Source organism: Hyperolius riggenbachi, chromosome 2, assembly GCF_040937935.1.
Source record: "Hyperolius riggenbachi isolate aHypRig1 chromosome 2, aHypRig1.pri, whole genome shotgun sequence".
NCBI lineage: Eukaryota > Metazoa > Chordata > Amphibia > Anura > Hyperoliidae > Hyperolius > Hyperolius riggenbachi.
Window position 1 is genome coordinate 333,974,331 of NC_090647.1, and position 18,271 is coordinate 333,992,601.

Genomic DNA, 18,271 nt, shown 5'->3' on the forward strand with positions numbered 1-18,271 from the left:
GTATGGTTTAAGCTTTAATGTTCTAAGCAAAATTTCAATGTGAACTGTAAAGTTATAGTACTTCTTTAATATTGCTAAGTGACTGAGCATATTATTCCAGGCTGTAAAGCTTAAAAGATTTTAACTTGCAAGCTGGAAGATTGTTGATGTACTGGTTACAAGAAGCCAAAACATTCTTTGTTAATGTCAAGGTTAGACTGCACATTATGTGTAAGACAGAATGCTGGTTTAAAATTAACATTACTGCAATAATTATTACACATGGATATTATTAATCTAAATATGAATGATCAATACAGTCCTTCTAAAGAAATAAATAGTTATTGTTAAACCCTATATAATAGAATCTATTACTCTGAAAGATATTTAAAATCTGTAGTCTACCCGTGGAAGATGAGAAAGTAAAACTTTTATAAGATTGTTTCAACTTGTAAGCTAGACAATTGTTGACATGTTCAGTGGCTTGAAGGCCATCACAGCCAGCAAGAATATAATGCCATGTTTTGACTATGATTGTCCTTTGGAATGTCAATAAGTTCCAAGGTTTTTGTATTGTCCCGTATTTAGGACAATGATGCCATCTGGCGGGTTCATACTTTTATAAAATCAACATTATTAATAGATTGTTATTTGTTATGAAATGCTGACCTCTGCCGGTGGACATTATATTTATTTTATAAGAAAGACAAAAATATAGACATTGATTTTATATTATTAAGATTTAATATGTAATTATTCCTTATATGATTCATTGTTTTAAGAAGAATTATATAATAAGTTTTATATTTAAATAAGTATATTAGAAGCCCTGTATGATTTAATAAGCCTTAAATTGCTGAAGGCTCTTGCAGGTCTGTGTTAGTGTCAATCTGACCTGGGAAAGTACCAAGACATTCCAACATAATTAACAGGGAACACTTTATCAGAAATGCGTCATGAATGACATTGTTTAGTCTCCATGTCTGGGTCAGCCAACAGACAAGATGGCTGTTGACGTCCATTTTTAATTACGTGCGTCAGAAATGACCTAAACAAAATGTCAAGCACTCCAAATGACGTTAATTCCCACAAGATAAGGTAATTAAGAATTTATAAACAATAATATTGTGACTTAGGTAATCAAAACATGATAAAGCATTGACGCACGAAAGCTTTAGCCAATCAGAACCTGGGATCCAGGGAAAGTCCAGATTAGGCAGCCATATTGCCTCCAACCCCTATAAAAGTAGAAGCTGAAAGCTCATAGTTTGCAGAAGCCCAACAATCTCCTGAGAAGACACATGAGGCAGAAGCTACCTTCCCACAAGTGGTTCTAGATGCTGAAGAGATGTCAGAGAAGGGGTAATATGCTTAATATTCTGGTGATTTACTTTATTAATTTTTCAGCATTAAGTTTTATTAAGATGTTAGCAAGAAGTTTTTTTAGAAGCTATTTTTTATGCTATTTCTTTAAGAAGATTACTACAAGTTTTACACAGCTATTCTATACACAGCTATTGATACAGATGAGACTACTTTTGATCATATTCTACATAACACAACCGTTATATTACTTTTTGTATGTACTTAGAAGATTGATAATTGCTTGGCTCTAAAGCCTTGATAAGATGGAATACTGTTATAAGGAAACACTACTTGGAACTGTTCATATTTTGTATATATGCTGTATGATAAGCAAATACAATTTTTTATACAAAATCATATACTGAGTGCTCTGATTCATTTCAAGGTACACCGTCAATCTATAATTACTGTTATAGAGGGTTTAGACCCCGCTTTGCCGGATTAATATGATAGCAACGCTTTAAGGGCTGGTCCTTTACTGAGTTAGCAATCATGAAAAAGGCAAAAACTGCTCAGGTTTTTTACAGTCCTGCCGGCCTCCTTCAGAGCTTGGGAATAACCAGCCTTGCTGTTCAGCACACATCATAGTAAGGCTCAACACACACCATACAATCTTGGTTGTTCAATCTTACCACTTTCATGTAGTATAAGAGCTTATCCAATAAATCATTCAAGGTATTTTCAATCTGTTGGCCCTTATACTACATATATTTGGTAAATCTGTACAACCAAGATTGTATGGTGTGTGTTGAGCTTAAGAGAGATTTTTAACTTCAGTATTGCCTTTTTGGCTTCCTTCTAAACTGTTTAACACAGGAGAATAGAGGTTTAAATTAGCTTTTGCAGCCTGACAGTTACTCTTTAACAAAATGTGTCAAGCAAGAGTCTAGTCTACATTTTGAGTCCAATAAAAGCTTGAAACACAAAATCTACACTAAATTTCAAAATTACTCCCCAGAATCTCTGATCATTTATACTTCCAAGCTGCAGCTGCTCAACCTGCACTAATACAATAGAGATGATGGGCAGATTCGACCAAGAGACAAATTTATCTAATCAAATCTGATTAAAGAGAGATCGGTCGGGTTCCCATACTCTGCAGGCTAATTCCCAATAAATGTCAACATGAAATTGCTCATGAATCAGCCGTGCCCGTTGCCTTGTCGCTGCCCCCAATTTAAAAATGTACTCTTGTGTGTGCATTTACACATTACCTGTCCTGTGTCGCTCACTGCGTGGTTCCCATCTGTCTTCGGAATCTTCTGCATATTATTGTAGGTAGGTAGCTAGGTCTAGGTGCCCCCAGTGTAAGATATCTAGGTACAGGTGTCGCTCAGTATACGCTAGGTAGGTGCAGGTGTCCCCCAGGATAGGCTAGGTAGGTGCAGGTGTCCCCCAGGATAGGCTAGGTAGGTGCAGGTGTCCCCCAGGATAGGCTAGGTAGGTGCAGGTGTCCCCCAGGATAGGCTAGTTAGGTGCAGGTGTCCCCTAGGATAGGCTAGTTAGGTGCAGGTGTCCCCTAGGATAGGCTAGGTAGGTGCAGGTGTCCCCTAGGATAGGCTAGGTAGGTGCAGGTGTCCCCAGGATAGGCTAGGTAGGTGCAGGTGTCCCCAAGGATAGGCTAGGTAGGTGCAGGTGTCTCCTAGGATAGCCTAGGTAGGTGCAGGTGTCCCCTAGGATAGGCTAGTTAGGTGCAGGTGTCCCCCAGGATAGGCTAGGTAGGTGCAGGTGTCCCCCAGGATAGGCTAGGTAGGTGCAGGTGTCCCCCAGGATAGGCTAGGTAGGTGCAGGTGTCCCCCAGGATAGGCTAGGTAGGTGCAGGTGTCCCCCAGGATAGGCTAGGTAGGTGCAGGTGTCCCCCAGGATAGGCTAGGTAGGTGCAGGTGTCCCCCAGGATAGGCTAGGTAGGTGCAGGTGTCCCCCAGGATAGGCTAGGTAGGTGCAGGTGTCCCCCAGGATAGGCTAGGTAGGTGCAGGTGTCCCCTAGGATAGGCTAGGTAGGTGCAGGTGTCCCCTAGGATAGGCTAGGTAGGTGCAGGTGTCCCCAGGATAGGCTAGCTGTTATGATCACTTTTGCAACATGTACTGCTGGCTGCAGTTTTACCGAAGACAAGCAGTTTTTGATTTCTTTGCGTGCATTTGCTTGCATAGTTTTGCGTGCACTTACACTGAGCGTTGATTCCATCTGCAGTCGCTCTGAAGTTAATGACAGGTCAATATGCTTTTGTGAAAACAAACAATGGGCTCTATTCTCAAAGACTTCCCGCATGCGGTAAAGTGCATGCGGGAAGTTACCGACCAAAACACCGCCACATTGAAATTCTCAAAATGTTCCGCATGTTTTTTCCGCATGCAGAAAAAGTGTGGTAAAAGTGCGGGATTCATGCGGAAAAATTTCCGCAAAAGTCGGTATTTTCCGCAATAAAAGATCAATTCTCAAAAATGTTCAGGCGCATCATTTCGTCGTTAATTACCGATTTTTATCACCTACAAGTAGTAGGTGATACATTCCGCATCCCATTGACTTTAATGAAGTGCGGAGGCTTAAGGGCTGTGCTTGCTGGACTTTAACTTTTTTTTTTAAAACACTTTTTCATGCGACCTTTTTACCGCATGAATAATGGCTGTTTCCGCATATTTTTTTCCGCATGCGGCAAACATGCGGAAAATGTTAGAGGATGCTGAAAAAATGCGGAGTTTACCGCTGGCGGAAATATAGCGGTAAAATTTTGCGGAAAAGTTTGGTCTTTGAGAATAGAGCCCATTGTCTGTTGCAATGGAGCTGCAATCCCTTTCTTGCAGGCTGCATATCATTGTCTGCTCTTTCCTGCTGTCAGCCTGTGATTGATTGCCATTCACCTGTGTGGGAATCTGCATGTCTGCTCCCATTGGATGACCTCAGTATAAAGGACTGCTTCCTGCAGTGCTCCATGGGCTATCATAGTCTCAGATTAAGTCTGTTACTCTGTCCGAGGCACCCGGTTCCTAGATCTCGTGTGGACTGCACTGACTCCTGCGAAGGGGTCAGTGAGTCCTTCCAGTTCAGCTCTTGTTATCAGTATTTGCTACTTTGCTAGTCTTGCATCATATCAGAATCAGAATCACTTTATTCGCCAAGTGCGACAGGCGCCGCCCCCGGAATTATTTGTGGACAAGGCATATTGGCAGGTGCAAACAGTGCAAGTAACAATTTCACATAGTACAATTAAAAAGAAGCATTAAAAAAGAAGCATTTCAACATAGCAATGATACATAGAGCGGTTGCCTCTCTATTTGGCAGAGATGGACATGAGTGTCAGCCTATGGGCGCGCATACGTCCTCCAGTGCCCAGAGTGCAGAAGGGGATTAGGAGATGGCATTGGGGAGAGGGTCTGAGTTGAGGAGAGTGATAGCTTGAGGGAAGAATGTGTTCCTACGCCTGGTGGTTTTGGTGTATATGGACCTATAGCGACGTCCCGAGCGAAGGGGACTGAAGAAGTGATTGCCAGGGTGGGAGGGATCGAGTGTGATTCTATTTGCCATGGACCTCATTCTGGATGTGTGGAGAAGGTCCAGGGGTGGCAGGGGCGACCCAATGATCTTCTCAGCCACATTGATGACTCTCTGGAGTTTGAGCCTATCCTTTGCATTTGCTCCCGAGTACCAGACGATGATGGAGGAGCAAAGGACAGATTCGATGGTCGCCGTATAAAAACTGGTCAGTAGCTCCCTGGGCATGCCAAACTTCCTTAGTTGCCTCAGGAAGAACAGTCTCTGCTGGGCCTTCTTTTGGGTAGTAGAGGTATTTTCGTCCCATCTCAAGTTCTCCGTGATGGTGGTGCCTAGGAACCGCGCACTATGTACCCTGGTGACTTCGGTGCCATCAATGATGACCGGGCTGGGTGGTGGGGCGTTCCTTCTGAAGTTCACTATCAGTTCCACCGTTTTTGCTGTATTTAGTACGAGTTTGTTGTCTGAGCACCATCTGAGAATCCGCTCGATCTCGCTGTGATATTCCAGCTCCGCTTTATCACCCATGAGTCCTACGATGGTGGTGTCATCTGCAAACTTAATGACCTTGACGGTATCCGTGGAGGAGGTGCAGCTGTTTGTATACAGGGAGAAGAGCATCGGAGACAGTACGCATCCTTGCGGGGCGCCTGTGTTTGTGGTTCTTACACTGGAGGAGCAGCCTCCGAGTCTCACTAGCTGTGTCCTGTTCGTAAGGAAGTCCTTGATCCAGGTGCAAAGGTTTGGGTCAACACCGAGCCGTTCCAGGTCGTCATACAGAATGTTTGGGCAGATGGTATTGAACGCAGAACTGAAGTCCAGTAGGAGGATCCTTGCGTAGGTCTTTGGTTTATCTAAGTGCTCAGTGATATGTGCAAAGCAGATGTTAATGGCGTCTTCTACAGACCGGTTTGCCCTGTATGCAAATTGTAGAGGGTCCAACAGGGTGGCAGTGTGAAGCTTCAGGTAGGAGAGGACCAGTCTCTCGAAGGTCTTCATGATTATCGGGGTTAGGGCGACAGGTCTGAAGTTGTTCAGGTCCGTGACTCCTGGCTTCTTGGCGACCGGGATGATGTCGGCTTTTTTGAAGCAGGAGGGAACTTTGCCCAGCTCCAGGGATCTGTTGAAGATGGAAGTGAGGACCGGGGCTAGCTGTCCCGCACATGTTTTTAGACAGGATGGGGATATGCCATCTGGGCCTGAGGCCTTCCTAGTGTTTAGCTTCCGGAGGTGCCGCAACACATCGATCTCCTGGACTGTTAGCTGTGTTGAGGGAGTATGACCGGCGTGTGGAGGAGAGGAGGGGGGTGGATGCACTGGTGAGGATGTGGTCGTTTGGTCCACCGGGTGGGTGGGATGGGCCTCGAACCTGCAATAGAATTTGTTGAGATCCTCCGCTAATGCAGTACTCGGAAGTATGTGTTGAGAAGGAGGCTTGAAGTTGGTGGCTGCCCTTAGGCCTTTCCAGACCTCCCGGACATTGTTGGACTGGAGGTTGCGACTCAGCTTGTTGGAGTAGTCTCTCTTTGCCACCTTCAGCTCTCTCTTCAAGGTGTTCCTGGCTTCCCTGAAACTCTCCAGTGATCCAGATTTGTGGGCTTCCTCCTTTTGCCTCCGGAGCCTGCGTAGACTTCCGTTGAACCAGGGCTTGTTGTTCGGAAAGACCTTTATTGTTGTCGCTGGGATGCATGTCTCCTCGCAGAATCTAATGTAGGAGGTGACATTCTCTGACCATTCCTCCAGGCAGGGAGCTTCCAGGACTGACCAGTTGGTGCTGTCGAAGCAGGCCTGGAGTTGCTCCTTCGCATCGTCCGTCCACTTCTTCACAGGCTTGATTTGCGGCTTTGTGGTTTCGAGGTGTCTTCTGTAGGTGGGGATCATGTGTATTAGGTAGTGATCAGAGCTGCCCAAGGCAGCTCGGCTAATGGCCTTGTACGCGTCTTTGAGGACCGTGTAACAGTGGTCCAGGGTGTTCTGGTTCCTGGTGGGGCAGGTGATGTGTTGTTTGTAACGGGGCAGCTCTTGGCGCAGGTTTGCCCTATTGAAATCCCCCAGAATGATGAAGAGGGAGTCTGGGAGGTGTGTCTCCCACCTTGAGATGGATAAAGATGAGTCCGGCACCATCCTCTTAATGCTCTTTTATCTTTATTGTCAGATCACCGACATCTCCAACAACGTTTCGGAGGGCAGACCTCCTTTGTCAAGTAACAGCCAGTATCTGATAAATAGTATCACAAACATTTCTTATATACCTCCTTGTTCAAAAACTGACCAATCAGTGCAATATGTCGCTCTATGGCGACCAATCCCCTTACGTCCGCCTAGCGGACCTGATGGGGAACTTCTATTTAACATATTCGCGCTGTGCCTACCAATAGAGGAGCAGGGGGAGCGGCTATGACGCATAGAGCGAGGACGGACTCAATCTGCCGCCACGTGCAGGCGCCGACCAATGAGGGAACAGTCAAGAGTGACATCATGTCAGGCTCCGCCCGTCTAGCGAGCGGACCTGACAGGAGACTGATTCCCCAAGGACGGAACTCTCCGCCCTATGGTCGCGCCGCATCACAGTGTGGCAAGGCGGACGTGTCACCATCCGCCCGCCCACTGTAACTAGGCGACAGAGAGGACGCCTCCGCCCAGCGTCAATGCGCTCCTATATAAACAATGCCAAAACACACAACATGATGACCATATATGGGTGCCAAAGCATATATACATCAATGATACTCATCTACTCCTTCCTTAAATTCTTTCTTAAATTCCTTTCTTAAAGGGCACCATACGCAGCAACAGGATACCTACAAAAACATAAGAAAAAATAATATAAATTTAAATAAACGGAAGCATGTCATAATCCCTATTCATACCTCTGGGTTCTAAAGTATCAAGTCTACGTATCCAAACTGCTTCTCTATATAATAATTTTTTGATTCTATCTCCACCCCGTCTCAAAGGCTGGACCTGTTCTAGTATTTGGAAACGCAGCTGATTTACTGAATGTCTTGCCTCTGCAAAATGGTTAGGTATTGATAATTCTATTGTATTGTTTCTAATAGTACTTTTATGGGCTGACAATCTAACTTTCATAGGTTGTGAAGTCTGTCCTATATATAATAACCCACATGGGCATTTGAGTGCATATACTATGAAACGTGAATTGCAATCAAAGTGACCTCTAATGTAGTATCTTGTCCCCAGATGTGGATGACAGATGTAGCTCCCCTTAATGACACTGTGACAGTGTACACAATTAAGGCATGGGTAAGTCCCATTAGGTCGGGTCGACCAAGTCACCCCCCGTTTCTGGGTACCCATGTCTGCCCTAACTAGTTTGTCCCTTAAAGTGGGAGCCCGTTTATATGACATGAGAGGTAAATTTTGAAACTCCTCAATGTGAGGAAATGCTGTTTTTAATAGATTCCAGTTGCTGCGTATGATGCCCGCAATCTTATCACTATATACATTGAATTGGCTCACGAAAGGTATTCTTCCGTGACAGCCAAGTCCATGTCGTCCCTGTCTATTAACTGGTGACTTAATTTTTTCTCTAGCCTTATTCAGCAGTCCCTGTGGATATTGTCTTCTCCTAAACTTATCCTGCATTTCATTTAATCTAACTTCCCTCACATCCTCATCATCCACTATCCTTGTTACCCTCTGAAATTGACTCATAGGGATTGATCGTTTAGTGGCCAGTGGGTGGAAGCTCCCATAACACAATGTGGAATTAGTATCTGTAGGCTTAATATAAAGGTCTGTGCCTAGCCTACCTCCAGAGATACCCACCATTGTGTCCAGGAAGCTCACACTCTGCATATCACTATGGATAGTCAAGCGTATCGCTGGACATTGTGAATGCAAAACATCAACAAATTGTTGTAGGCTCGAATGTGACCCCCTCCACACGCAGAAGACATCGTCTATGAATCTAAGCCAACACATGGCATTTTGTGTAAATATATCATTGGTGTAAACAAACGTCTCTTCATATGAATTCATGAAGATGTTAGCGTAGGAGGGGGCCACATTCGAGCCCATTGCTGTTCCCCTCAGCTGTAAGAAAAATTGGTCCTCAACGAGGAAATAGTTACATGTCAACAACATTTGTAATAAATTACATAGAAATTTAATCTGGGTCTGACTAAAGTCAGAGGCACATGTCAAGATGGACTCGACCGCCTCCACACCTCCATCATGTGGGATGGAGGTGTAGAGGCTCTCGACGTCCATAGTGACCAATAGCGCCCCCTCAGGTATCTCAGGTAACTTCTTAATAGTCTCAATAAACATCGTGGTATCTCTCAAGTATGATTTACCAGCTATCACAAACGGTCTAAGTACCACATCTAGATATCTAGCTATAGGTGAAAAAATAGAGTCTATCCCGGCCACGATGGGACGACCCGGTGGCCGGGATAGACTCTTATGTATCTTGGGACAGATGTAAAAAACCGGAACAATTGGATGTCGTTGAATAAGATATTCCATCAATTTATCATCTATTATGCCCTCTATAATTATTATATAGAGAAGCAGTTTGGATACGTAGACTTGATACTTTAGAACCCAGAGGTATGAATAGGGATTATGACATGCTTCCGTTTATTTAAATTTATATTATTTTTTCTTATGTTTTTGTAGGTATCCTGTTGCTGCGTATGGTGCCCTTTAAGAAAGGAATTTAAGAAAGAATTTAAGGAAGGAGTAGATGAGTATCATTGATGTATATATGCTTTGGCACCCATATATGGTCATCATGTTGTGTGTTTTGGCATTGTTTATATAGGAGCGCATTGACGCTGGGCGGAGGCGTCCTCTCTGTCGCCTAGTTACAGTGGGCGGGCGGATGGTGACACGTCCGCCTTGCCACACTGTGATGCGGCGCGACCATAGGGCGGAGAGTTCCGTCCTTGGGGAATCAGTCTCCTGTCAGGTCCGCTCGCTAGACGGGCGGAGCCTGACATGATGTCACTCTTGACTGTTCCCTCATTGGTCGGCGCCTGCACGTGGCGGCAGATTGAGTCCGTCCTCGCTCTATGCGTCATAGCCGCTCCCCCTGCTCCTCTATTGGTAGGCACAGCGCGAATATGTTAAATAGAAGTTCCCCATCAGGTCCGCTAGGCGGACGTAAGGGGATTGGTCGCCATAGAGCGACATATTGCACTGATTGGTCAGTTTTTGAACAAGGAGGTATATAAGAAATGTTTGTGATACTATTTATCAGATACTGGCTGTTACTTGACAAAGGAGGTCTGCCCTCCGAAACGTTGTTGGAGATGTCGGTGATCTGACAATAAAGATAAAAGAGCATTAAGAGGATGGTGCCGGACTCCTCTTTATCCACATAATATTGGATTTGCTGGCTGTCAACTCCAGATCCAGGCACATCCCATTGATATTCTAGCTGGAAGTGCGGACTATCTTCACTGCTTTTCCCACCTTGAGATGGCATCACTGAGCGTGCCCAGTGCATTGCTGGTGTCGGCATCCGGGGGGATGTAGACGCCCGCCAGGACATAGGAGTTGAATTCCCTGGGAGAGTACTGAGGCCTGCAGTTGATCAGTAAGAGTTCGTCGCCAATATATACGCATACTAGCACCTTTGTTATTTTCCTTGTATTCGTGTTACGTTAATACATCAGTGTCGCTGATATATACGTACACGAACTGTTTATATCCTGTGTCCAGTCAGTCAGCCTTCAGCACGTTTTGGTAGGTTGCGCGTATCGTGATCACCCGTGCTTAGCTAGTCAGTTCTGTTCCTGTTGCCTTGTGTGGATTGCGCTCGCTTCTGCGTAGAAGTGGCGAATCCTTCCTAGTCCTGCTCCAGTTCTTAGTTAGTGTTCCTTGCTCATGTCATATATCGGTTTATCGCCGATATATACATATGTCAGTTAGTAATTTGTAGTTCATTGATAGCTGTAATCGTAATACGCTAGGAAATCATACCTATTGTATATTTGTGTGTATTACGTCTGTCTTCTTTAACTCTATTTCCCGACTATTCTGTCCTGTCCTTGTGAGGCACGCCACCGCTGCATTCGCATTGGCTGCCTCATTCCAGTCTGTCTTGTTATGGACGCTTGCTGTCACTTAAGCAGTGACTAGTTAAGCAAGCGTTCATTCTGTTACCTGTCCTGATCTTCTGAGTTCTGGTTTATGCGCTCAGCGCTACCTTGTGCTGAGCCACTATAGTGGAAGGATTGTTTGTGGCTGTTTGGATCTACGCCTGCTCTGTGCGCCATATCTCCTGTTGGAGTCAGTCCTCTCCTCCACTAAACTGGGGATATCCTGGTTCCTTGTGCTAGCGTGTGTACCTCCTTCACGTCAGAATCCGCATTGTGTGCTGACCGTGGAGGATATACCACCAAGCGTAACACTAGCTAGGTACAGAAGCCCCACAGTATAAGTTAGCTAGGTGCAGGGGCTCCTGTACACTATAGGCAGCATTAGGAATATTAGGCATAGTGGTCCCCACCCCCGATCTCCACCAATCCCCCCCCCCCCCGATGCAGCCGCTAGATACATACCGAGCCTCGTTCCAGCGATCGCTCTAGCCTCCCTGCACAGTTCCGCATATCTTCCGGTATGTGGAGGATCGGGTCTGAAGTCATCTAATTATTCGTCTTAACTAGACGAATGCAACTGCACCTGCAGACGCAGTTGCATTCCTCTAGTTTAGTGTTTCTCAAACCTGTCCTTGTGACTCCCCAGTGGTGCATGTTTTGCAGGCAACCTCACCTATGCACAGGTTGCGTAATTAGCGTCCCAGCTAGGTGGATTCTATGTAGCTGAGACACTAATTACCCCACCTGTGCATAGCTGAGGTTGCCTGCAAAACATGCACCACTGGGGAGTCACGTGGACGGGTTTGAGAAACACGGCTCTAGTTAGACGAATAATTAGACAGTGACCGGCAGCAGGGGAACAGAAGATTGTTCAGTGACGGCAAGGGACAAGTTATCTGCAGGGGGCCGGTAGAAGCCCCGGGTTAAAGAGTAACTGTTAGCATTAAAATACACAATTAGTTCTACATTGCAGGCTGATATATTAGTAAAAAGGATGTTAATCAGGCAATTGAAAAGTTTAAAAATCACTCTTTTTTTTATGTGCAGTTTCTCTCTCTATGCCCCCAGGCTCTAAGATGGTACACACGGCCGAAGAAGAGAAGTGACAGGCATGCTGAATCAGCCTAATTGGCTAATGCCTCTGTCACTCACTTCTCTGCTCTTTGATTGGCCGCCTTGGTCTCCCCTTCTCTCCGTGGTCCAGCCACTGTAAGTGCACAGGGAGGGGGGCCAGAGGATATCTACTGTCGCTGTCCTCTGCCCCCCTTCTCCAGTAGCATGTCCGCACCCCCCTCAGCCCTTCTGCCACCCACCACCGCCGGATTCGCTCTTCCCCGCACTGAACATTGGGGAAGGATAAAGGCAGCGCACACTGAGTCCCTGAATAATGGTTCCAGGCACTGCAGTATCCTTTTATACTCTGCACTGCCTCTGGTGGTAGTGCAGAGAATAGATGGGAACGTCAGCGCTTAGATCCATTAGCAGGTGAGTCTGTGGCTGCTGCATTTATTCCTCCCCACTGTGCACAGAAACAGTCCGGGAGGAGGGGGATGCAGGGGGGGGGGAAGGTTCCAGCCAGAGGACACAAGATGGCCCCTGCCAGGAACAGGAGTCATCTAATTTTACAATTCAAAAGACACAGGAATAAAAACGTGGACACTACAATACATCTGTTATGTAAGTAGAGCAAGTATTTACTTACATATGTGTTTTGGACGGGGGGCATTTTTTAGCTAATAGTTCCTCTTTAAGTGTCAGTTTTTGATTTTTAAAGGAGTCCACAGAACCCCTTTAACAATTGTTTGAGGTATGGATAGGCTGGCAGTCATGGTTGAAAAGTGCATAGAGGAAAGGGTGTAGACCTCAGCCCTGTGGCACGCCAGTGCTAAGGGTAAGGGTGGAGGATGTGCGTTTTCCTAATCTGACATCTTGAGGGCGATTAGTAAGAAATTCCAATAACCAGCTACATCTGGAGGGAGCCAGACCTAGTGCATGGAGTTTGTTAGCTGGCTAGGTATGATGGTGTTAATATGTAGAGCTGTAGTCAACAAAGGGCTTTTCTAGGTGTGAGAGGGCAGTATGGAGAGCTACACAGATTGCATCTTCAGTTGATCTATTTGTTTGGTAGGCAAACTGGTGTTGATCTAAATTTGCTGGGATGGAGCCTTTGATGTGTGTGGCTACCAGTCGTTCAAAACACTTGTCGAGGACAGGGGCTAGAACAACTAGTCGGTAGTCATTAAGACAGGTTATTCTACGATTTTTGGGGGGAACTGGCACAATGGTTGTGGATTTAAAGTGTACCAGAGCTGAATGACAGTAACAGGTTTATACATACCTGGGGCTTCCTCCAGCCCCATGCACATAGATCGCTCCCACGCCGCCATCCTGTCTTCTGTAGCAGGTCCCATAAGTTCCGCCAGTCGCAGCCAGTCTGACTCAAGAGAAGTGCACATTACGTATCTCTCTGGCGGATGCTGGAGAGATACGTAGAGGGCGCTCGTATCTTGTGCAGACTGGCTGCGACTGGCTGATGTTACTGGACCCGGTAAAAAAGACGGAGAAGATTGAGGATGGCGGCGTGGGAGCGATCTGTGCGCATGGGACTGGAGGAAGCCCCAGGTATGTATAAAACTGTTACGGTTATTCAGTTCTGGTTTCCTTTAAGGCATGACGGTATTACACCCAAGGAGAGAGATTGAATATTTGTGTAAAAACCTCCGCGAGTTGACCAGCACAGGCCTGGAGCACGTCTTTGCACACCATCAGGACCTGCAGCTTTCCTGGTGTGATTTGTGCCTGCCACATTTCATTTATATGAAGGACTAAAGGCTGTGAGTCTGTAGTGGGCTCAAAGTTGACAGAGTACCCAGCAAGCTCATGGTGAACCAGAACTCCTAGGAGTGTGTAAGGGGCTACAATGGACCAAAACGTCCTCTTACTAAAATACTATGGAAAACAAAAAATTACTTTCTTAAAACAGAAAGAATTTGTGATAATTCAGGTTGGAGTGAGTTCTTTGGGTCTGAGTCATTTTTTAAAGTTTTCCTCAATCCTTTGTTTGAACATTTAGTTGCATTCAGTGCAACCCATGGACTTGCACTAAATGCACTTTAGCATGCGTTTTCCACTATGTGACAAAACAAAAATGATTCAAAAAAGTGTACTACGGGCTTAGGGCTGGTTTACACTAAGGACCCGTTCACAGTGGTCAGTTGCGTTGCAGAATAATTCTTCATGTCAGCTCACTGCCCATACAATTGTATAGGCCTGTTCACAGTACTGCGTTGTAACTGATCGCGTTATTCTATTAAAGTCTATGTCCAGCCTCCACTGCAGTTCACAGTCATAACACATAATGTGTGTGTGTGTGTGTTATGCAACTGACCACTGTGAACCTAGCCTAAATCAATAGCTGTCAGCTCAGTAAAAGGATATGTCGGTCTTCTTATGGTTCAGTTCACATCTATATGGGTCAGTTCACATCTATGCATTTTAACTGAACGCCATTTCACAAGGCACTTCTGCAGTACAAATGATTAAAACAGTTTTAACTAACATCAGTTTTTCAATGTTCAGTGTAAACCAGCCCTAATCCTTCTAAATGACACCTGATGCTGCTTCTTGTGTTAATCCCTGGTACCAAATTTATGACCACGGGGGACTGATATCTTCACCAGTGTGCAAGCTCTATAATAGCCAAATGCAGTTGCCATTGCAGCTATGTAATAACAGTGAAAGCCTGGTGCCACAAAACATCCTTGGTATCTGAGAATTACATTCGGCAATATATGAGAACTGAAAAATGGCTCATGTGCCAATGTCAAATTCACTGAAGCTAATTTATCATTCCATCATTGGTAACCAATTTTAACAGAGAACTTCAGGATGCAGCAGATAAAGGTATACTCTTTAGGCTGGGAGTACACTTGCGTTGACAATTTTGCAGGCATTTCAGGCAGTTTGAGGCATGCTGAATAAAACAATGCTTAGTGCATATAAATTCCTAGATCCATTAGATCTACCGTATGCATGGCATGGCTAGAGGGATTCTGATGCGTCTCGCAAGACACATGCCCGTGCACAGTGAAAACGGGCCCTTAGGCTACATTCACACTGGCTGTTACAATGTGTTCTCTGAAAAGGCCGCAAAACAACACACCAGAATGAACAACTCTTACCGCATGTTATGAGTTTTCAGTAACGCACTGCATGCAATGCGTTGGCATGCTTCTCGTAATTAGGTTGCACCACACCAGGCACACTGTAAATATCGCATAGGTTTTATATTGCAGCGTGACATTCCAAGTTACAGTGTGTATCATACGTTACACCAAAACGTCTCGCTGTGAATGGGACCTAAACCTAAATATCCCACCCAAAAATCTAAGATTATTGCAATATAATCGGTCTTCAGTGAGATGCAAACTTCTCGTTATTTGGGTTAACAAGCGATCAGCAAACTTTTTGAAAAGTTAGCCAACTTAAAGTTAACCTGAAGAGAAAATAAACTCATGAGATAATTGTATGTGTAGTACCAATGGTAAATAAAACATTAGTAACATAGAAATTAGTCTCATTTATTTTCATTATAAAGACTTCATTTATAAGATTGCATCAGAGCTGCTGTTTTCGAATCCACACTCTGCCTTGTTAAGCTGAAAAAGAAGAGCCTTTGCACTTTCCTGCAGTAAAACCTTATTATCTGCCAGATAGCAGACTTCACTGAATTCTACAAGCTGTTGGACAAGCTCTTTCGCATAGATAACTTTTGCTGTACTGGTAAACAGAAGGTGGCTTCAGACAATTTCTTAGTAGTGCTAGTACTACATAAACCAATGTTTATCTCATCATGTACTTGCAAATGGAGAGAAGGATCATATCACCATCCTTTGCAATCCTCCTTACCTGTTGAAAGCACCATTATCCAGTGGTGGCTACTTTAATTAAGGTGCTCTCCAGATCTTTGCCCAGATCCAGAGAAGTTAGTACAGTATAAGAGCTGATACCCACAGGAGCTGCTTAAGCCTCACTTTGGATTCACTGGCAATTCCAAAAGAGCTAGGCTACTGAAAGTCAATGGAGGGGATTCCACAGATGCAGAATTTTTGGAGCATTTGCACTTCAATACAAAGTATAGGATCACTGCAAACTTGCTTTTTAATTACTGTACAAAAGTAATTTTACAACCCAGAAGCACAAAAGAAATAATAAAAAAACGAAAATGCAAATATCAATCACTAGCATTAACTACTTTCCAACTGCTCCACGCTGATTGTCATGAACGCGGCGGCGGCGGCAGCCCCAGGACCACTCAACGCCAATTGGAGTTTAGTCCTGGGGCTGTGTTTTGCAGGAGATTGCGCATACCGTCTATTTACAATGCACATCGCTGCGATCTAAGGCAGCACTGTACTGGGGACAACCGTGTCATTCGGCTGTCCCCTCTGGAGGCACAGGAGTGATCGGCTGGCGGGGGGAGGGTGTTTTGGGGAATTAAAAAAAAAGTCAGATTTATAAAAAAAAAAAACACAAACTAAAAAAAATAAACAAACATGCCGACAGGGATCAGAGCCCACCAACAGAAAGCTCTATTGGGCCTAGTGCACACCGGAACGTTTCCGCTGCGGTTTGCGATCTGCTTGCGGGTGCGGATCCGCTAGGGTAATGTATTTCAATGGGCTGGTGCACACCAGAGTGGGAGGCGTTTTGCAGAAACGCATACTCCCGGGCTGCTGCAGATTTTGGATTGCGGATGCGTTTCTGCCTCAATGTTAAGTATAGTAAAAACGCAAACCGCTCTGAAAAACGGCACTTCAGAGCGGTTTGCCAGCCGTTTTTTGTTACAGTAGCTGTTCAGTAACAGCTTTACTGTAACAATACATGAAATCTACTATACCAAAACCGCTACACAAAACCGCAAAACGCTAGCTGAAACGCTGCAGAAAAATAAGAAAAAGCGTTTCAAAATCTGCTAGCATTTTGCGGATCTGCTAGCGGTTTTTGGTGTGCACTAGGCCTTGGTGGACAGAAAGGGGGGGGGGGAAATCACTTGTGTGCTGAGTTGTACGGCCCTACAGCGAGGCCTTAAAGCTGCAGTGGTCTGAATTGTAAAAAATAGCCTGGTCATGAGGGGGTGTAAGCTTACGGTCCTCAAGTGGTTAACCAGTTTGGCCTATCTGGACGAACTTACTCGTCCAGATAGGCTCTGTTGCTGCCACAGCGTGGTGTGCGCGATCGGACGCGCTCCTGCCGCTAGCCCCCCCGATCAGTGAATGGGAATATAATTCCCATTCACAGATCTAAGTCCCCCGGAGAAATACTGACGCTTTCTATTCAGAGAGCGCGGTATTTCTGCCCCCAGGAAACATCACCTTCTTCTTTTTAGTTCCTGGCGCTCTGCGATTTTAAGTGTGAACGGGCCCTAAGACGCACCTGAGTTTAGAGGACAAAAATTGGGGAAAAAAATACTAAACCTGGTGCATCTATAGTGCAGGGGCATCTTATGGTCTTTTTCCCACCAAAATGTCCCTATCTAAGCTACAGTTACATTAACCCCTGCTGCCCCCCAGCTACACTCACTACACTACCAGCTATACTCCCAGCTACACTCACTGCACTCCCAGCTACACTCCCAGCTGCACTCACTGACCTCCCAGCTACAGTAACTACACTCCACACTACACAAACTACACTGCCAGCTATACTCACACCCACACAGCTACACTTTACTTGCTACAACCACAGCTACATTACACTCACTACACTTAGAGGCCCTTCTCACCTATCCAGCGGCATGCTTCATAGAGTGCTCACAGATGCATTGCCAGGGTGAAGTTCCTTCGGGGGTCACGTGACGTGGGGCGGGCTGTCTCCAGCTCTTCCAACAGGCAGATCGCTGATAAGTGCAGGAGCCGTTACCGCGATTTCCACAGACCCCTTGCAGTCGCATCCATCTCTGGCACTCCTGCTGCTTCTATCGCTGGCCCGGATCTTCCACCATATCAGTCACTGGTCCGGATCTCCCGCCGCATTTGTCGATGACCCCGATCTTCTGCTGCATCCATCGCTGGCCTGGATCTCCCGCTGCATCCAATCAGTCACTGGCCCCGATCTTCTCCCGCCGCATCCATCTGTCGCTGGCCCGGATCTCCTGCCGCATCCATCTGTCGCTGGCCCGGATTTTCTCCCGCCGCATCCATCTGTCACTGGCCCGGATCTTCTCCCGCCGCATCCATCTGTCGCTGGCCCGGATCTTCTCCCGCCACATTCATCTGTCGCTGGCCCGGATCTTCTCCCGCCACATCCATCTGTCGCTGGCCCGGATCTTCTCCCGCCGCATCCATCACTGACCCCGATCTTCTCC